The sequence below is a fragment of the Oncorhynchus mykiss genome, chromosome 19 (assembly GCF_057628025.1).
Source record: "Oncorhynchus mykiss isolate SJ-2025 chromosome 19, ASM5762802v1, whole genome shotgun sequence".
Classification (NCBI taxonomy): domain Eukaryota; kingdom Metazoa; phylum Chordata; class Actinopteri; order Salmoniformes; family Salmonidae; genus Oncorhynchus; species Oncorhynchus mykiss.
This window is the reverse complement of record NC_143040.1, coordinates 71,623,725-71,645,692: the sequence shown is the minus strand read 5'-3', so window position 1 is coordinate 71,645,692 and position 21,968 is coordinate 71,623,725.

The window sequence follows — 21,968 nt, the reverse complement described above, 5'->3', positions numbered from 1 at the left end:
TAGTCCAACAGTATCACCTCTTGTCTGCATCTAGCTGATCTCGGGTGTATTCATTAGTCCAACAGTTGCAAACGAGAGTTTCTATTGGACAAATTCAGGTATGTTTATCCCCATTTCATTCCATTTGCTTCTGTTTATAAAACGTTTTTTCAACAGAATTGGCGGAACGCATACATCCCTAATCGCAGTTCACGCTAATAGCAGTCACATGCAAAACAGCATGATCACTTTCCTCGTTGTATAATTCCTTCTCTAATCTACGGTGCATTCGGGAAAGTATTCAGACCCCTTGACTTTTTTTCACATTTTGTTACGTTGCAGCGTTGTTCTAAAATGTATTTAATAGTTTGATCAATCTTTTAAATTTTTTCTTTTTTCTTTTAAATTTTTGCAAGTATTCAGACCCTTTACTCAGTACTTTGTTGACGCAACTTTAGCAGTGATTACAGCCTCGAGTCTTCTTGGGTATGACGCTACAAGCTTGGCACACCTGTATTTGGGGAGTTTCTCACATTCTTCTCTGCAGATCCTCTCAAGCTCTGTCGGGTTGGATGGGGAGCATTGCTGCACAGCTATTTTCAGGTCTCTCCAGAGATGTTCAATTGGCCCAACGGGGGGGGAGCGTAGCCCAAAGGGGGGGAGCGTAGCCCAACAGGGGGGGGAGCGTACCCCAACAGGGGGGGGGAGCGTAGCCCAACGGGGGGGGGAGCGTAGCCCAACAGGGGGGGAGCGTAGCCCAACAGCGGGGGGAGCGTAGCCCAACAGCGGGGGGAGCGTAGCCCAACAGGGGGGGAGCGTAGCCCAACAGGGGGGGGGGGGGGGGGGGGGGGGGTAGCCCAACAGGGGGGGGGGGGAGCGAAGCCCAACAGGGGGGGGGGGGGGGGGGGAGCGAAGCCCAACAGGGGGGGGGGAGCGAAGCCCAACAGGGGGGGAGCGTAGCCCAACAGGGGGGGGAGCGTAGCCCAACAGGGGGGGAGCGTAGCCCAATAGGGGGGGGAGCGTAGCCCAACAGGGGGGAGGCCATAGCCCAAAGGGGGGGGGAGCGTAGCCCAACAGGGGGGGGAGCGTAGCCCAACAGGGGGGGAGCGTGGCCCAACAGGGGGGAGGCCGTAGCCCAAAGGGGGGGGAGCGTAGCCCAACAGGGGGGGGGGAGCGTAGCCCAACAGGGGGAGGCCGTAGCCCAAAGGGGGGGAGCGTAGCCCAACAGGGGGGGGAGCGTAGCCCAACAGGGGGGGAGCGTGGCCCAACAGGGGGGGGAGCGTAGCCCAACAGGGGGGGGAGCGTAGCCCAACAGGGGGGGGGGAGCATAGCCCAACGGGGGGGGAGCGTAGCCCAACAGGGGGGGGTGGGGCGTAGCCCAACAGGGGGGAGGCCGTAGCCCAAAGGTGGGGGAGCGTAGCCCAACAGGGGGGGGAGCGTAGCCCAACAAGGGGGGAGCGTGGCCCAACATGGGGGGGGAGCGTAGCCCAACAGGGGGGGGGGGCGTAGCCCAACAGGGGGGGGGTAGCGTAGCCCAACAGGGGGGGGGGGGCGTAGCCCAACAGGGGGAGGGGAGCGTAGCCCAACAGTGTGCCATAGGGCTCTGGTCTAAAGTAGTGCACTATACAGGGAACAGAGTGCCATAGGGCTCTGGTCTAAAGTAGTGCACTATATAGGGAACAGGGTGGCATAGGGCTCTGGTCTAAAGTAGTGCACTATATAGGGAACAGCGTGCCATAGGGCTCTGGTCTAAAGTAGTGCACTATATAGGGAACAGGGTGCCATAGGGCTCTAAAGTAGTGCACTATATAGGGAACAGTGTGCCATAGGGCTCTGGTCTAAAGTAGTGCACTATATAGGCAATAGGGTGCCATACAATGTTGATCTGGGGGCTAAACAGATATACTTTATTAGTCCACACAAGATGGAAATTGTGCATTTTTATCAACCCCTCCTGATATAGACACACGTCAGGTTGTAGAGGCGGGGGCTGAGGGCTGCCACAGTGCAGCACCCAATGAGAAGATTAGGAGGTTAAGTTCCTCGCTCAAGGAAAGACCGCTGGCACCTGACACATTGACGCCAGCAACTCCACTGCTGAAGAGTGACAGAATATTTGCCACTCTTCAGCAGTGGGATTTGAACCGGCAACCCTCCGGATGACGGCCAAACCTCTCTAACCTCAAGGCTACGTTCACCCCTCTCGTTGAGGAAGAGCTCTAATTGGGTCACAGAGACAGTGGCTATAAGACTTAAATAGGTCACTATCTGGGAGCGAAGATGATGTGGTTAGATAACATAACATACTGTAGTTAACATCAGGAGCAGAAGGGATATTTTTCATTACGTAGATGCACTGCACGCCGACCCACGGCTATTTAGTCAGGACTAGGCATGCTTAAGATTTCTCACACACACACACTTAAAATACGCAATGACACACACACACACACACACACAAGAATTTCTGCCGCCCAGGGTTAAGAGGGGGAAAATGAGGACGGTGCATGGGTAGGGAACTGTCAGGGAGAGGAGAGGGTCTATCAGCCCCCACCGCTGTCAGGAAGAGTTGAGGAGAGGAGAGGAGAGGAGAGGAGAGGAGAGGAGAGGAGAGGAGAGGGCCTATCAGCCCCAACCACTGTCAGGAAGAGGAGAGGGCCTCTCAGCCCCCACCACTGTCAGGGAGAGGAGAGGAGAGGAGAGGAGAGGAGAGGAGAGGAGAGGAGAGGAGAGGAGAGGAGAGGGCCTATCAGCCCCAACCACTGTCAGGAAGAGGAGAGGGCCTATCAGCCCCCACCACTGTCAGGGAGAGGAGAGGAGAGGAGAGGAGAGGAGAGGAGAGGAGAGGAGAGGAGAGGAGAGGAGAGGGCCTATCAGCCCCCACCACTGTCAGGAAGAGGAGAGGGCCTATCAGCCCCCACCACTTTCAGGAAGAGGAGAGGAGAGAGGAGGAGAGGAGAGGAGAGGGCCTATCAGCCCCAACCACTGTCAGGAAGAGGAGGAGCAGAGAGGAGGACAGGAGAGGACAGGAGAGGACAGGACAGGAGAGGAGGTAGTGAATGACAGTGTGTGAGGCGGCAGCTGCATGGAACAGACAGGCTTGGTGGCCGGGGCATAATGTCCCCCAATCCTCCTCCCAAGCCCTATGCTACATCCCAAACAGCATCCTATCCCCTTTGAGCCCTGGTCAAAAGTAGTGCACTATATAGGGAATAGGATGCAATTTGGGATGTGGTCCCAGTCCGCTGTGGCGCCAGCTCACAGGGACAGTAATAAGAGCAGCTCTGCCATCTGGCTCCCGCCCAGATGACATCAATCACTCCTTGTCGCTATGGTAACTAACAGTCGCTTCCCTGATGTGGTAACGGTAACACAGTACAAAACAGGTCGTATGTCCCAAATGGCACCTTATTCCCTATTTAGTGCTCTGCTCAAAAGAAGTGCACTATATAGATAAAAAGTGTTCCATATGGGACACACTACCTTCCCACATCTAAAGATTATATAAAGATAACATACAGTTTTAAGGACTCATCCATCCACCACAGATACAGCTAACTAAGAAGGACTCATCCCATCCACCACAGATACAGCTAACTAAGAAGGACTCATCCCATCCACCACAGATACAGCTAACTAAGAAGGACTCATCCCATCCACCACAGATACAGCTAACTAAGAAGGACTCATCCCATCCACCACAGATACAGCTAACTAAGAAGGACTCATCCCATCCACCACAGATGCAGCTAACTAAGAAGGACTCATCCATCCACCACAGATACAGCTAACTAAGGACTCATCCATCCACCAAAGATACAGCTAACTAAGAAGGACTCATCCATCCACCACAGATACAGCTAACTAAGAAGGACTCATCCCATCCACCACAGATACAGCTAACTAAGAAGGACTCATCCCATCCACCACAGATGCAGCTAACTAAGAAGGACTCATCCATCCACCACAGATACAGCTAACTAAGGACTCATCCATCCACCAAAGATACAGCTAACTAAGAAGGACTCATCCATCCACCACAGATACAGCTAAGAATGACTCATCCATCCACCACAGATACAGCTAACTAAGAAGGACTCATCCCATCCACCACAGATACAGCTAACTAAGAAGGACTCATCCATCCACCACAGATACAGCTAACTAAGAAGGACTCATCCATCCACCACAGATAGCGAACTAAGAAGGGCTCATCCATCCACCACAGATACAGCTAAGAAGGACTCATCCATCCACCACAGATACAGCTAACTAAGAAGGACTCATCCCATCCACCACAGATACAGCTAACTAATAAGAACTCATCCATCCACCACAGATAGCTAACTAATAAGGACTCATCCATCCACCACAGAAACAGCTAACTAAGAAGGACTCATCCATCCACCACAGATACAGCTAACTAAGAAGGACTCATCCCATCCACCACAGATACAGCTAACTAAGAAGGACTCATCCATCCACCACAGATATAGGTAACTAAGAAGGACTCATCCATCCACCACAGATAGCTAACTAAGAAGGACTCATCCATCCACCACAGATAGCTAACTAAGAAGGACTCATCCATCCACCACAGATACAGCTAATTAATAAGAACTCATCCATCCACCACAGAAACAGCTAACTAAGAAGGACTCATCCATCCACCACAGATACAGCTAACTAAGAAGGACTCATCCCATCCACCACAGATACAGGTAACTAAGAAGGACTCATCCATCCACCACAGATAGCTAACTAAGAAGGACTCATCCATCCACCACAGATAGCTTTTATTTTATTTAACTAGGAAAATCAGTTAAGAACACATTTTTATTTTACAATGAAGGCCTACCCCGGCCAAACCCTCCCCTAACCCGGACGACGCTTGGCCAATTGTGCGCAACCCTACGGGACTAACTAATAAGGACATCCATCCACCGCAGCTAACTAGTTAATCCAGAGATTCTTACCTTTGCCTCAATTTGACAGTCTCATCTAGATCATCATGACATTTGTAGATCTTTATGATAGCCACATTAGCAACTGTTGTTTCGATATGTTTTGACCGGTGTTTGTTTACAATCCAGGGTTACTCCAAGCAGTTTGGTCACCTCAACTTGCTCAATTACCACATTATTCATTACAAGATTTAGTTGAGGTTTAGGGTTTTAGTGAGCGTTTTGTTCCAAATACAATGCTTTTAGTTATAGCATTATTTAGGACTAACTTATTCCTTGCCACCCATTCTGAAACTAACTGCAGCAGTCATTTCAGTCGCTGTAGCAGCTGACGTGTGTAGTGCCATCTGTATACGTAGACACTCAGTAACATGTCGATTGAAAAAAAAGTAAGGAGCCTAGACAGCTGCCCTGTGGAAGCAACCCGGTGATATCCTGATCTTTGACCCCAGGAAAAAACACAAAGTCTTTGCCCCAGCTGCACCATCGAACTCTCTGTCACAATAGAATGATCCGGGTCTCTGCCGTGTCTCAGAGCTGATTGCGAGGCCAGAGCCACAGAACTCACCCGAAAGAGGTCTGTTGAGACGCCGGCTGCGTGCAGACCACAACAGCCAACGGGGCAGAGCTCTGATCCAGAGGAGCACGGCCCAGCAGCAAGGGGGCCACGGTGGTCCAGGCTGTGCTTAGGCAGTTGATTGACTAGGACAGGGAGAGGTAGCTGAGAGGTGCATCCACAGCCATGGAGGGGACACCCAAGCTGATACAGGGGCTCGAAGCGATTTTAAAAGTCTTAAGTCTGGACGCGGGAGAAGAAGTGTTTGTTCGACTCCAGGTGAGCGTAAATGGAGCTCACCTGGAGTCGAACAATGAGCGGACATTTTCTGGTTGAAGATAGTAGAGGGGTGGTGGAAATGTATCATCGTCCAGGAAGGTCCTTTTATGGTCCTCTTGGATGTTTTCATAGGAAGCATTTAAAGATGTCGATAATCTCATAGAATCCTTATTCCATTCGAGGCGCTCGGTAATTTTTTTTTTAAATTTCTTCACGAAGAGTAATAATCCTTTCATTAGCTGCAAGTTCAAAACATTTTTCACAAATGAAGGCATCCATCTGACCTTTCACCCGTGACAGTGTCTCTACCTCAGAACAGCAGCTCAATGTCTTTATCTCTGTCTCTCTCGCGCACGCACGCACGCACGCACGCACGCACGCACACACGCACACACGCACACACGCACACACGCACACAGTTCAGAATGTCAGTGTACTAGCTAGTACACAGTGCAGGTGTTAATCATGACCAGAGGGACCCACCTAAGAGCCAAATTATCCCTGGTAGATTTAAAACAGCATAATTCTGTGGTTGAGAACTGGCAAAATGTTTCACAAACTCGTCCATGTTGAGGGGAACGTGTCCTCCTTGACTCAACACGGAGAATTCTGAGCTGACTTAACCTGCCATCAACCATTGTTGTCCTCAGGTGGGTTTTAATCCATTTTAAAGCTGAGAAGCTTCTCTCGCACGAAGCACTGCTGACTGGTGTAACAACAGAAATCTTACAGAGTCTAAATAGCTCATGGAAGACCTCTTTAGAAGGTTCCAGAAACACAACAAAGTCAAGGAGAAGAGACGGTCTGTCCCTTCCACTTTTCTCTCTCCTATCAAGAAGCCGCTTGGTTTGATGAACCTCGTGTTTGAGGTCCTCTAAATCTGACTCAAAGGTCTGAGCGAAGGCAAACAGAGGCTCCTCATTCAAGAATGTTGTACTCTTTGGGTTGAAAGACTGGACCCCTTTGCATTATCTCGTAATTATTCTTTGAAAAACTCCTCTGCAGCTCAGCTGTGAGACTGTCAAGCACCTGATAAAAGATAAGCTCTTTGGAAGCTCTCACCATCACTTTGGTCACTATGTTTCTGTCCTACAGTGCTCATCATCAATGAGTTGTGAAATCTTAAGCTTGTTTTAGGCTGTCTTTTACACACTGTTTGTACACTTATTTCACAGAGCTCTGCAATCTCTTCAACCTCTTTCCATAGTAACCCTACCTTCTGTTGTCCTGTAATGTGTCTGTAAGGGCACCTACTAGATCCACAGCCCTTCCTGTAATGTGTCTGTAAGGACACCTACTAGATCCACAGCCCTCGCTAGGTCAAGAGAGCTTGATTGGAGCATTTTCATAAAGACATTTGGCATCACCAAGCACTTTACAAAAGGTAACCAAAAGCCCTATGAAATGGAAATCTATCTGAGAAAGAAGACCCCTTGCCTCCACTGATCTATCACCACTCTTTTCAAGTGTGATATCCTGTAGCACTCTCAGAACTGCTGGAAGCCTGTCCCCCAGATTTACGCATTCCATGTATCTGCAGGCACACCTTACATCCGTAAGTCTCCGTAGTTCCCCGGGCTGCTGCTGTGGATTCAGCTCTTACTGAACTGCAAGCCACTTGAGATGAACGTACGAGACAGATACAAAGTTATAGAAGTTCTGCAGGAGAGCAGAAAAAGTGAACTGCCTCAGGCTCTGATTTTACAGCATCGACAAGAACCAAATTCAAACAATGTGCATTACAAGGGTACATAAAATGCTAATCTTGCGCTGTTTTTAATCCGTGCAGATACACCAGAATGCTATCCGCTGACGACGGATGCCACAGCAGATTATTTCTGTAGTCCAGACCGTGTTTTTCAAGACAATCAATGATCATTTTTGTGAGACCTGCTGCATCTAAGGTTTCAGCTGACTGAAAGTGTAAAAAGCTTTTTTTTGGATGACCCCGTTGTAATAGTACCTCACAACTAAAGACATTTGTTATTTTTTTTTCTCTTTAAAATCTTTGGTTTCACATTAAAAACTAAGACCTCTACAACTTCCTCCTGGATTTGGTGGCTTGTGTACTTAGCATTGCCATGTGCATTCATCTTTTTCTCTATGAGAGGGTCATGCTTTGCTATTTCTTCTCCGATTGTCCAAAACAATTACCCTTTGTTGTGAAAGTCATCTCACTCTCTGCTCATCAGACTCTCTGCTCATCAGACTCTCTGCTCATCAGACTCTCGATGACCTCTCTGCTCATCAGACTCTCGATGACCTCTCTGTTCATCAGACTCTCGATGACCTCTCTGCTCATCAGACTCTCTGCTCATCAGACTCTCGATGACCTCTCTGCTCATCAGACTCTCGATGACCTCTCTGCTCATCAGACTCTCTGCTCATCAGACTCTCGATGACCTCTCTGCTCATCAGACTCTCGATGACCTCTCTGCTCATCAGACTCTCTGCTCATCAGACTCTCGATGACCTCTCTGCTCTATATTTTCTGTGGCAGTTAAAAGGAGCACATCTGTAATTGTTTTAATGTAAATACAGTTTTCCTCCACTTTCTTTATCCGGACCTCATTTATGACATCTAACGTTGATGAGTTGCTGTCAATAGCCCTTTTATACTGATTACAAACATATATAGCATTGATATGATGCTCTGCCTTCGAATGGAGCTTCAAGTCAGAATCTTTAAAACAGCGCCTTTTCCCAGTTACAAAAACCTGACTGTGATGTGAAGGCAGATTCAGGTGTATTGGGCAGAGAAAAATGCCTACAGGCGAAACAATAAGTCGAATCTTGACCTACAGAATATTCAAGCCTTGAATTGTCCTTTATACCAGGAGCTGTTGAAAGCACTTTTTCCTGGTACCATGCTGAGTTCTGGGAAATGTTTTCAAACACGGCTGTACAGGACCCTCTTCTCTGGATCTAGAAACGTCTGAAATACATGTTAAATAATGTGTCAGCTCTCTACGGAAACGTATAATTAAGGGATCCACAAGATTAGATAATAACAGCTGCGAACTATAATGTGTAGTTTAAGGTATAGTCCTAGTTTAAGGTATAGTTCCAGTTTAAGGTATAGTCCCAGTTTAAGGTATAGTCCTAGTTTAAGGTATAGTCCCAGTTTAAGGTATAGTCCTGGTTTAAGGTATAGTCCTGGTTTAAGGTATAGTCCTAGTTTAAGGTATAGTCCTAGTTTAAGGTATAGTCCCAGTTTAAGGTATAGTCCTAGTTTAAGGTATAGTCCTAGTTTAAGGTATAGTCCTAGTTTAAGGTATAGTCCCAGTTTAAGGTATAGTCCTAGTTTAAGGTATAGTCCCAGTTTAAGGTATAGTCCTGGTTTAAGGTATAGTCCCAGTTTAAGGTATAGTCCTAGTTTAAGGTATAGTCCTAGTTTAAGGTATAGTCCCAGTTTAAGGTATAGTCCTAGTTTAAGGTATAGTCCTGGTGTAACGATCTTCTTCGTCTGAGGAACAGGAAAGACCGGACCAAAACGCAGCGTGGTAAGTGTCCATTTTAATGTCATATAACTGAACACCAAATGCAAAATAACAAAGTGAAACAACGAAAATCGAAACAGTCCTGAAAGGTGACAACAACACCAAACAGGAAACAACTACCCACAAACACCAGGTGGGAAAAGGCTACCTAAGTATGGTTCTCTATCAGAGACAACGAAAGACAGCTGCCTCTGATTGGGAACCATACCAGATACATAGAAAAAAAACATAGAACGCCCACCCCAGCTCACGCCCCGACCAAACCAAAATAGAGACGTAAAAAGGAACTAAGGTCAGGGTGTGACACCTGGCCTACCATTGGGTGTAGTGTTAAGTATAGTCCTGGCCTACCGTTGGGTGTAGTGTTAAGTATAGTCCTGGTCTACCGTTGGGTGTAGTGTAAAGTATAGTCCTGGTCTACCGTTGGGTGTAGTGTAAAGTATAGTCCTGGTCTACCGTTGGGTGTAGTGTAAAGTATAGTCCTGGCCTACCATTGGGTGTGGTGTAAAGTATAGTCCTGGTCTACCATTGGGTGTAGTGTAAAGTATAGTCCTGGTCTACCGTTGGGTGTAGTGTAAAGTATAGTCCTGGCCTACCGTTGGGTGTAGTTTAAAGTATAGGCCTGTCCTACCGTTGGGTGTAGTGTAAAGTATAGTCCTGGCCTACCGTTGGGTGTAGTGTAAAGTATAGTCCTGGTCTACCGTTGGGTGTAGTGTAAAGTATAGTCCTGGCCTACCATTGGGTGTGGTGTAAAGTATAGTCCTGGCCTACCATTGGGTGTAGTGTAAAGTATAGTCCTGGTCTACCGTTGGGTGTAGTGTAAAGTATAGTCCTGGCCTACCGTTGGGTGTAGTTTAAAGTATAGGCCTGTCCTACCGTTGGGTGTAGTGTAAAGTATAGTCCTGGCCTACCGTTGGGTGTAGTGTAAAGTATAGTCCTGGTCTACCGTTGGGTGTGGTGTAAAGTATAGTCCTGGTCTACCATTGGGTGTAGTGTAAAGTATAGTCCTGGCCTACCGTTGGGTGTGGTGTAAAGTATAGTCCTGGTCTACCGTTGGGTGTAGTGTAAAGTATAGTCCTGGCCTACCGTTGGGTGTAGTGTAAAGTATAGTCCTGGCCTACCGTTGGGTGTAGTGTAAAGTATAGTCCTGGTCTACCGTTGGGTGTGGTGTAAAGTATAGTCCTGGTCTACCATTGGGTGTAGTGTAAAGTATAGTCCTGGCCTACCGTTGGGTGTAGTGTAAAGTATAGTCCTGGCCTACCGTTGGGTGTAGTGTAAAGTATAGTCCTGGTCTACCGTTGGGTGTAGTGTAAAGTATAGTCCTGGCCTACCGTTGGGTGTGGTGTAAAGTATAGTCCTGGTCTACCGTTGGGTGTAGTGTAAAGTATAGTCCTGGTCTACCATTGGGTGTAGTGTAAAGTATAGTCCTGGTCTACCATTGGGTGTAGTGTAAAGTATAGTCCTGGCCTACCGTTGGGTGTAGTGTAAAGTATAGTCCTGGTCTACCGTTGGGTGTAGTGTAAAGTATAGTCCTGGCCTACCATTGGGTGTAGTGTAAAGTATAGTCCTGGCCTACCGTTGGGTGTAGTGTAAAGTATAGTCCTGGCCTACCATTGGGTGTAGTGTAAAGTATAGTCCTGGCCTACCGTTGGGTGTGGTGTAAAGTATAGTCCTGGTCTACCATTGGGTGTAGTGTAAAGTATAGTCCTGGTCTACCATTGGGTGTAGTGTAAAGTATAGTCCTGGTCTACCGTTGGGTGTAGTGTAAAGTATAGTCCTGGTCTACCGTTGGGTGTAGTGTAAAGTATAGTCCTGGCCTACCGTTGGGTGTAGTGTAAAGTATAGTCCTGGCCTACCGTTGGGTGTAGTGTTAAGTATAGTCCTGGCCTACCGTTGGGTGTAGTGTAAAGTATAGTCCTGGTCTACCGTTGGGTGTAGTGTAAAGTATAGTCCTGGTCTACCGTTGGGTGTAGTGTAAAGTATAGTCCTGGTCTACCGTTGGGTGTAGTGTAAAGTATAGTCCTGGTCTACCATTGGGTGTAGTGTAAAGTATAGTCCTGGCCTACTGTTGGGTGTAGTGTAAAGTATAGTCCTGGTCTACCGTTGGGTGTAGTGTAAAGTATAGTCCTGGTCTACCATTGGGTGTAGTGTAAAGTATAGTCCTGGTCTACCGTTGGGTGTAGTGTAAAGTATAGTCCTGGTCTACCGTTGGGTGTAGTGTAAAGTATAGTCCTGGCCTACCGTTGGGTGTAGTGTAAAGTATAGTCCTGGTCTACCGTTGGGTGTAGTGTAAAGTATAGTCCTGGTCTACCGTTGGGTGTAGTGTAAAGTATAGTCCTGGTCTACCGTTGGGTGTAGTGTAAAGTATAGTCCTGGTCTACCATTGGGTGTAGTGTAAAGTATAGTCCTGGTCTACCATTGGGTGTAGTGTAAAGTATAGTCCTGGCCTACCGTTGGGTGTAGTGTAAAGTATAGTCCTGGCCTACCGTTGGGTGTAGTGTAAAGTATAGTCCTGGTCTACCATTGGGTGTAGTGTAAAGTATAGTCCTGGCCTACCGTTGGGTGTAGTGTAAAGTATAGTCCTGGTCTACCATTGGGTGTAGTGTAAAGTATAGTCCTGGCCTACCGTTGGGTGTAGTGTAAAGTATAGTCCTGGCCTACCGTTGGGTGTAGTGTAAAGTATAGTCCTGGCCTACCGTTGGGTGTAGTGTTAAGTATAGTCCTGGTCTACCGTTGGGTGTAGTGTAAAGTATAGTCCTGGCCTACCATTGGGTGTAGTGTAAAGTATAGTCCTGGTCTACCATTGGGTGTAGTGTAAAGTATAGTCCTGGTCTACCATTGGGTGTAGTGTAAAGTATAGTCCTGGTCTACCGTTGGGTGTAGTGTAAAGTATAGTCCTGGTCTACCGTTGGGTGTAGTGTAAAGTATAGTCCTGGTCTACCATTGGGTGTAGTGTAAAGTATAGTCCTGGCCTACCGTTGGGTGTAGTGTAAAGTATAGTCCTGGCCTACCGTTGGGTGTAGTGTAAAGTATAGTCCTGGCCTACCGTTGGGTGTAGTGTAAAGTATAGTCCTGGTCTACCGTTGGGTGTAGTGTAAAGTATTGTCCTGGTCTACCGTTGGGTGTAGTGTAAAGTATAGTCCTGGTCTACCGTTGGGTGTAGTGTAAAGTATAGTCCTGGCCTACCGTTGGGTGTAGTGTAAAGTATAGTCCTGGTCTACCGTTGGGTGTAGTGTTAAGTATAGTCCTGGTCTACCGTTGGGTGTAGTGTAAAGTATAGTCCTGGTCTACCGTTGGGTGTAGTGTAAAGTATAGTCCTGGCCTACCGTTGGGTCCTCATGGAACAGCACATCTGGTGCTTGATACAGTTGGGAGGGGCTCCCATCACCTGGCAGCTCTGGCTCACTGTCTCGCTCAGAGCCAGAGGTCTCTGTGTCTTCCCTTGATACAGTTGGGAGGGGCTCCCATCACCTGGCAGCTCTGGCTCACTGTCTCGCTCAGAGCCAGAGGTCTCTGTGTCTTCCCTTGATACAGTTGGGAGGGGCTCCCATCACCTGGCAGCTCTGGCTCACTGTCTCGCTCAGAGCCAGAGGTCTCTGTGTCTTCCCTTGATACAGTTGGGAGGGGCTCCCATCACCTGGCAGCTCTGGCTCACTGTCTCGCTCAGAGCCAGAGGTCTCTGTGTCTTCCCTTGATACAGTTGGGAGGGGCTCCCATCACCTGGCAGCTCTGGCTCACTGTCTCGCTCAGAGCCAGAGGTCTCTGTGTCTTCCCTTGATACAGTTGGGAGGGGCTCCCATCACCTGGCAGCTCTGGCTCACTGTCTCGCTCAGAGCCAGAGGTCTCTGTGTCTTCCCTTGATACAGTTGGGAGGGGCTCCCATCACCTGGCAGCTCTGGCTCACTGTCTCGCTCAGAGCCAGAGGTCTCTGTGTCTTCCCTTGATACAGTTGGGAGGGGCTCCCATCACCTGGCAGCTCTGGCTCACTGTCTCGCTCAGAGCCAGAGGTCTCTGTGTCTTCCCTTGATACAGTTGGGAGGGGCTCCCATCACCTGGCAGCTCTGGCTCACTGTCTCGCTCAGAGCCAGAGGTCTCTGTGTCTTCCCTTGATACAGTTGGGAGGGGCTCCCATCACCTGGCAGCTCTGGCTCACTGTCTCGCTCAGAGCCAGAGGTCTCTGTGTCTTCCCTTGATACAGTTGGGAGGGGCTCCCATCACCTGGCAGCTCTGGCTCACTGTCTCGCTCAGAGCCAGAGGTCTCTGTGTCTTCCCTTGATACAGTTGGGAGGGGCTCCCATCACCTGGCAGCTCTGGCTCACTGTCTCGCTCAGAGCCAGAGGTCTCTGTGTCTTCCCTTGATACAGTTGGGAGGGGCTCCCATCACCTGGCAGCTCTGGCTCACTGTCTCGCTCAGAGCCAGAGGTCTCTGTGTCTTCCCTTGATACAGTTGGGAGGGGCTCCCATCACCTGGCAGCTCTGGCTCACTGTCTCGCTCAGAGCCAGAGGTCTCTGTGTCTTCCCTTGATACAGTTGGGAGGGGCTCCCATCACCTGGCAGCTCTGGCTCACTGTCTCGCTCAGAGCCAGAGGTCTCTGTGTCTTGCCTTGATACAGTTGGGAGGGGCTCCCATCACCTGGCAGCTCTGGCTCACTGTCTCGCTCAGAGCCAGAGGTCTCTGTGTCTTCCCTTGATACAGTTGGGAGGGGCTCCCATCACCTGGCAGCTCTGGCTCACTGTCTCGCTCAGAGCCAGAGGTCTCTGTGTCTTCCCTTGATACAGTTGGGAGGGGCTCCCATCACCTGGCAGCTCTGGCTCACTGTCTCGCTCAGAGCCAGAGGTCTCTGTGTCTTCCCTTGATACAGTTGGGAGGGGCTCCCATCACCTGGCAGCTCTGGCTCACTGTCTCGCTCAGAGCCAGAGGTCTCTGTGTCTTCCCTTGATACAGTTGGGAGGGGCTCCCATCACCTGGCAGCTCTGGCTCACTGTCTCGCTCAGAGCCAGAGGTCTCTGTGTCTTCCCTTGATACAGTTGGGAGGGGCTCCCATCACCTGGCAGCTCTGGCTCACTGTCTCGCTCAGAGCCAGAGGTCTCTGTGTCTTCCCTTGATACAGTTGGGAGGGGCTCCCATCACCTGGCAGCTCTGGCTCACTGTCTCGCTCAGAGCCAGAGGTCTCTGTGTCTTCCCTTGATACAGTTGGGAGGGGCTCCCATCACCTGGCAGCTCTGGCTCACTGTCTCGCTCAGAGCCAGAGGTCTCTGTGTCTTCCCTTGATACAGTTGGGAGGGGCTCCCATCACCTGGCAGCTCTGGCTCACTGTCTCGCTCAGAGCCAGAGGTCTCTGTGTCTTCCCTTGATACAGTTGGGAGGGGCTCCCATCACCTGGCAGCTCTGGCTCACTGTCTCGCTCAGAGCCAGAGGTCTCTGTGTCTTCCCTTGATACAGTTGGGAGGGGCTCCCATCACCTGGCAGCTCTGGCTCACTGTCTCGCTCAGAGCCAGAGGTCTCTGTGTCTTCCCTTGATACAGTTGGGAGGGGCTCCCATCACCTGGCAGCTCTGGCTCACTGTCTCGCTCAGAGCCAGAGGTCTCTGTGTCTTCCCTTGATACAGTTGGGAGGGGCTCCCATCACCTGGCAGCTCTGGCTCACTGTCTCGCTCAGAGCCAGAGGTCTCTGTGTCTTCCCTTGATACAGTTGGGAGGGGCTCCCATCACCTGGCAGCTCTGGCTCACTGTCTCGCTCAGAGCCAGAGGTCTCTGTGTCTTCCCTTGATACAGTTGGGAGGGGCTCCCATCACCTGGCAGCTCTGGCTCACTGTCTCGCTCAGAGCCAGAGGTCTCTGTGTCTTCCCTTGATACAGTTGGGAGGGGCTCCCATCACCTGGCAGCTCTGGCTCACTGTCTCGCTCAGAGCCAGAGGTCTCTGTGTCTTCCCTTGATACAGTTGGGAGGGGCTCCCATCACCTGGCAGCTCTGGCTCACTGTCTCGCTCAGAGCCAGAGGTCTCTGTGTCTTCCCTTGATACAGTTGGGAGGGGCTCCCATCACCTGGCAGCTCTGGCTCACTGTCTCGCTCAGAGCCAGAGGTCTCTGTGTCTTCCCTTGATACAGTTGGGAGGGGCTCCCATCACCTGGCAGCTCTGGCTCACTGTCTCGCTCAGAGCCAGAGGTCTCTGTGTCTTCCCTTGATACAGTTGGGAGGGGCTCCCATCACCTGGCAGCTCTGGCTCACTGTCTCGCTCAGAGCCAGAGGTCTCTGTGTCTTCCCTTGATACAGTTGGGAGGGGCTCCCATCACCTGGCAGCTCTGGCTCACTGTCTCGCTCAGAGCCAGAGGTCTCTGTGTCTTCCCTTGATACAGTTGGGAGGGGCTCCCATCACCTGGCAGCTCTGGCTCACTGTCTCGCTCAGAGCCAGAGGTCTCTGTGTCTTCCCTTGATACAGTTGGGAGGGGCTCCCATCACCTGGCAGCTCTGGCTCACTGTCTCGCTCAGAGCCAGAGGTCTCTGTGTCTTCCCTTGATACAGTTGGGAGGGGCTCCCATCACCTGGCAGCTCTGGCTCACTGTCTCGCTCAGAGCCAGAGGTCTCTGTGTCTTCCCTTGATACAGTTGGGAGGGGCTCCCATCACCTGGCAGCTCTGGCTCACTGTCTCGCTCAGAGCCAGAGGTCTCTGTGTCTTCCCTTGATACAGTTGGGAGGGGCTCCCATCACCTGGCAGCTCTGGCTCACTGTCTCGCTCAGAGCCAGAGGTCTCTGTGTCTTCCCTTGATACAGTTGGGAGGGGCTCCCATCACCTGGCAGCTCTGGCTCACTGTCTCGCTCAGAGCCAGAGGTCTCTGTGTCTTCCCTTGATACAGTTGGGAGGGGCTCCCATCACCTGGCAGCTCTGGCTCACTGTCTCGCTCAGAGCCAGAGGTCTCTGTGTCTTCCCTTGATACAGTTGGGAGGGGCTCCCATCACCTGGCAGCTCTGGCTCACTGTCTCGCTCAGAGCCAGAGGTCTCTGTGTCTTCCCTTGATACAGTTGGGAGGGGCTCCCATCACCTGGCAGCTCTGGCTCACTGTCTCGCTCAGAGCCAGAGGTCTCTGTGTCTTCCCTTGATACAGTTGGGAGGGGCTCCCATCACCTGGCAGCTCTGGCTCACTGTCTCGCTCAGAGCCAGAGGTCTCTGTGTCTTCCCTTGATACAGTTGGGAGGGGCTCCCATCACCTGGCAGCTCTGGCTCACTGTCTCGCTCAGAGCCAGAGGTCTCTGTGTCTTCCCTTGATACAGTTGGGAGGGGCTCCCATCACCTGGCAGCTCTGGCTCACTGTCTCGCTCAGAGCCAGAGGTCTCTGTGTCTTCCCTTGATACAGTTGGGAGGGGCTCCCATCACCTGGCAGCTCTGGCTCACTGTCTCGCTCAGAGCCAGAGGTCTCTGTGTCTTCCCTTGATACAGTTGGGAGGGGCTCCCATCACCTGGCAGCTCTGGCTCACTGTCTCGCTCAGAGCCAGAGGTCTCTGTGTCTTCCCTTGATACAGTTGGGAGGGGCTCCCATCACCTGGCAGCTCTGGCTCACTGTCTCGCTCAGAGCCAGAGGTCTCTGTGTCTTCCCTTGATACAGTTGGGAGGGGCTCCCATCACCTGGCAGCTCTGGCTCACTGTCTCGCTCAGAGCCAGAGGTCTCTGTGTCTTCCCTTGATACAGTTGGGAGGGGCTCCCATCACCTGGCAGCTCTGGCTCACTGTCTCGCTCAGAGCCAGAGGTCTCTGTGTCTTCCCTTGATACAGTTGGGAGGGGCTCCCATCACCTGGCAGCTCTGGCTCACTGTCTCGCTCAGAGCCAGAGGTCTCTGTGTCTTCCCTTGATACAGTTGGGAGGGGCTCCCATCACCTGGCAGCTCTGGCTCACTGTCTCGCTCAGAGCCAGAGGTCTCTGTGTCTTCCCTTGATACAGTTGGGAGGGGCTCCCATCACCTGGCAGCTCTGGCTCACTGTCTCGCTCAGAGCCAGAGGTCTCTGTGTCTTCCCTTGATACAGTTGGGAGGGGCTCCCATCACCTGGCAGCTCTGGCTCACTGTCTCGCTCAGAGCCAGAGGTCTCTGTGTCTTCCCTTGATACAGTTGGGAGGGGCTCCCATCACCTGGCAGCTCTGGCTCACTGTCTCGCTCAGAGCCAGAGGTCTCTGTGTCTTCCCTTGATACAGTTGGGAGGGGCTCCCATCACCTGGCAGCTCTGGCTCACTGTCTCGCTCAGAGCCAGAGGTCTCTGTGTCTTCCCTTGATACAGTTGGGAGGGGCTCCCATCACCTGGCAGCTCTGGCTCACTGTCTCGCTCAGAGCCAGAGGTCTCTGTGTCTTCCCTTGATACAGTTGGGAGGGGCTCCCATCACCTGGCAGCTCTGGCTCACTGTCTCGCTCAGAGCCAGAGGTCTCTGTGTCTTCCCTTGATACAGTTGGGAGGGGCTCCCATCACCTGGCAGCTCTGGCTCACTGTCTCGCTCAGAGCCAGAGGTCTCTGTGTCTTCCCTTGATACAGTTGGGAGGGGCTCCCATCACCTGGCAGCTCTGGCTCACTGTCTCGCTCAGAGCCAGAGGTCTCTGTGTCTTGCCTTGATACAGTTGGGAGGGGCTCCCATCACCTGGCAGCTCTGGCTCACTGTCTCGCTCAGAGCCAGAGGTCTCTGTGTCTTCCCTTGATACAGTTGGGAGGGGCTCCCATCACCTGGCAGCTCTGGCTCACTGTCTCGCTCAGAGCCAGAGGTCTCTGTGTCTTCCCTTGATACAGTTGGGAGGGGCTCCCATCACCTGGCAGCTCTGGCTCACTGTCTCGCTCAGAGCCAGAGGTCTCTGTGTCTTCCCTTGATACAGTTGGGAGGGGCTCCCATCACCTGGCAGCTCTGGCTCACTGTCTCGCTCAGAGCCAGAGGTCTCTGTGTCTTCCCTTGATACAGTTGGGAGGGGCTCCCATCACCTGGCAGCTCTGGCTCACTGTCTCGCTCAGAGCCAGAGGTCTCTGTGTCTTCCCTTGATACAGTTGGGAGGGGCTCCCATCACCTGGCAGCTCTGGCTCACTGTCTCGCTCAGAGCCAGAGGTCTCTGTGTCTTCCCTTGATACAGTTGGGAGGGGCTCCCATCACCTGGCAGCTCTGGCTCACTGTCTCGCTCAGAGCCAGAGGTCTCTGTGTCTTCCCTTGATACAGTTGGGAGGGGCTCCCATCACCTGGCAGCTCTGGCTCACTGTCTCGCTCAGAGCCAGAGGTCTCTGTGTCTTCCCTTGATACAGTTGGGAGGGGCTCCCATCACCTGGCAGCTCTGGCTCACTGTCTCGCTCAGAGCCAGAGGTCTCTGTGTCTTCCCTTGATACAGTTGGGAGGGGCTCCCATCACCTGGCAGCTCTGGCTCACTGTCTCGCTCAGAGCCAGAGGTCTCTGTGTCTTCCCTTGATACAGTTGGGAGGGGCTCCCATCACCTGGCAGCTCTGGCTCACTGTCTCGCTCAGAGCCAGAGGTCTCTGTGTCTTCCCTTGATACAGTTGGGAGGGGCTCCCATCACCTGGCAGCTCTGGCTCACTGTCTCGCTCAGAGCCAGAGGTCTCTGTGTCTTCCCTTGATACAGTTGGGAGGGGCTCCCATCACCTGGCAGCTCTGGCTCACTGTCTCGCTCAGAGCCAGAGGTCTCTGTGTCTTCCCTTGATACAGTTGGGAGGGGCTCCCATCACCTGGCAGCTCTGGCTCACTGTCTCGCTCAGAGCCAGAGGTCTCTGTGTCTTCCCTTGATACAGTTGGGAGGGGCTCCCATCACCTGGCAGCTCTGGCTCACTGTCTCGCTCAGAGCCAGAGGTCTCTGTGTCTTCCCTTGATACAGTTGGGAGGGGCTCCCATCACCTGGCAGCTCTGGCTCACTGTCTCGCTCAGAGCCAGAGGTCTCTGTGTCTTCCCTTGATACAGTTGGGAGGGGCTCCCATCACCTGGCAGCTCTGGCTCACTGTCTCGCTCAGAGCCAGAGGTCTCTGTGTCTTCCCTTGATACAGTTGGGAGGGGCTCCCATCACCTGGCAGCTCTGGCTCACTGTCTCGCTCAGAGCCAGAGGTCTCTGTGTCTTCCCTTGATACAGTTGGGAGGGGCTCCCATCACCTGGCAGCTCTGGCTCACTGTCTCGCTCAGAGCCAGAGGTCTCTGTGTCTTCCCTTGATACAGTTGGGAGGGGCTCCCATCACCTGGCAGCTCTGGCTCACTGTCTCGCTCAGAGCCAGAGGTCTCTGTGTCTTCCCTTGATACAGTTGGGAGGGGCTCCCATCACCTGGCAGCTCTGGCTCACTGTCTCGCTCAGAGCCAGAGGTCTCTGTGTCTTCCCTTGATACAGTTGGGAGGGGCTCCCATCACCTGGCAGCTCTGGCTCACTGTCTCGCTCAGAGCCAGAGGTCTCTGTGTCTTCCCTTGATACAGTTGGGAGGGGCTCCCATCACCTGGCAGCTCTGGCTCACTGTCTCGCTCAGAGCCAGAGGTCTCTGTGTCTTCCCTTGATACAGTTGGGAGGGGCTCCCATCACCTGGCAGCTCTGGCTCACTGTCTCGCTCAGAGCCAGAGGTCTCTGTGTCTTGCCTTGATACAGTTGGGAGGGGCTCCCATCACCTGGCAGCTCTGGCTCACTGTCTCGCTCAGAGCCAGAGGTCTCTGTGTCTTCCCTTGATACAGTTGGGAGGGGCTCCCATCACCTGGCAGCTCTGGCTCACTGTCTCGCTCAGAGCCAGAGGTCTCTGTGTCTTCCCTTGATACAGTTGGGAGGGGCTCCCATCACCTGGCAGCTCTGGCTCACTGTCTCGCTCAGAGCCAGAGGTCTCTGTGTCTTCCCTTGATACAGTTGGGAGGGGCTCCCATCACCTGGCAGCTCTGGCTCACTGTCTCGCTCAGAGCCAGAGGTCTCTGTGTCTTCCCTTGATACAGTTGGGAGGGGCTCCCATCACCTGGCAGCTCTGGCTCACTGTCTCGCTCAGAGCCAGAGGTCTCTGTGTCTTCCCTTGATACAGTTGGGAGGGGCTCCCATCACCTGGCAGCTCTGGCTCACTGTCTCGCTCAGAGCCAGAGGTCTCTGTGTCTTCCCTTGATACAGTTGGGAGGGGCTCCCATCACCTGGCAGCTCTGGCTCACTGTCTCGCTCAGAGCCAGAGGTCTCTGTGTCTTCCCTTGATACAGTTGGGAGGGGCTCCCATCACCTGGCAGCTCTGGCTCACTGTCTCGCTCAGAGCCAGAGGTCTCTGTGTCTTCCCTTGATACAGTTGGGAGGGGCTCCCATCACCTGGCAGCTCTGGCTCACTGTCTCGCTCAGAGCCAGAGGTCTCTGTGTCTTCCCTTGATACAGTTGGGAGGGGCTCCCATCACCTGGCAGCTCTGGCTCACTGTCTCGCTCAGAGCCAGAGGTCTCTGTGTCTTCCCTTGATACAGTTGGGAGGGGCTCCCATCACCTGGCAGCTCTGGCTCACTGTCTCGCTCAGAGCCAGAGGTCTCTGTGTCTTCCCTTGATACAGTTGGGAGGGGCTCCCATCACCTGGCAGCTCTGGCTCACTGTCTCGCTCAGAGCCAGAGGTCTCTGTGTCTTCCCTTGATACAGTTGGGAGGGGCTCCCATCACCTGGCAGCTCTGGCTCACTGTCTCGCTCAGAGCCAGAGGTCTCTGTGTCTTCCCTTGATACAGTTGGGAGGGGCTCCCATCACCTGGCAGCTCTGGCTCACTGTCTCGCTCAGAGCCAGAGGTCTCTGTGTCTTCCCTTGATACAGTTGGGAGGGGCTCCCATCACCTGGCAGCTCTGGCTCACTGTCTCGCTCAGAGCCAGAGGTCTCTGTGTCTTCCCTTGATACAGTTGGGAGGGGCTCCCATCACCTGGCAGCTCTGGCTCACTGTCTCGCTCAGAGCCAGAGGTCTCTGTGTCTTCCCTTGATACAGTTGGGAGGGGCTCCCATCACCTGGCAGCTCTGGCTCACTGTCTCGCTCAGAGCCAGAGGTCTCTGTGTCTTCCCTTGATACAGTTGGGAGGGGCTCCCATCACCTGGCAGCTCTGGCTCACTGTCTCGCTCAGAGCCAGAGGTCTCTGTGTCTTCCCTTGATACAGTTGGGAGGGGCTCCCATCACCTGGCAGCTCTGGCTCACTGTCTCGCTCAGAGCCAGAGGTCTCTGTGTCTTCCCTTGATACAGTTGGGAGGGGCTCCCATCACCTGGCAGCTCTGGCTCACTGTCTCGCTCAGAGCCAGAGGTCTCTGTGTCTTCCCTTGATACAGTTGGGAGGGGCTCCCATCACCTGGCAGCTCTGGCTCACTGTCTCGCTCAGAGCCAGAGGTCTCTGTGTCTTCCCTTGATACAGTTGGGAGGGGCTCCCATCACCTGGCAGCTCTGGCTCACTGTCTCGCTCAGAGCCAGAGGTCTCTGTGTCTTCCCTTGATACAGTTGGGAGGGGCTCCCATCACCTGGCAGCTCTGGCTCACTGTCTCGCTCAGAGCCAGAGGTCTCTGTGTCTTCCCTTGATACAGTTGGGAGGGGCTCCCATCACCTGGCAGCTCTGGCTCACTGTCTCGCTCAGAGCCAGAGGTCTCTGTGTCTTCCCTTGATACAGTTGGGAGGGGCTCCCATCACCTGGCAGCTCTGGCTCACTGTCTCGCTCAGAGCCAGAGGTCTCTGTGTCTTCCCTTGATACAGTTGGGAGGGGCTCCCATCACCTGGCA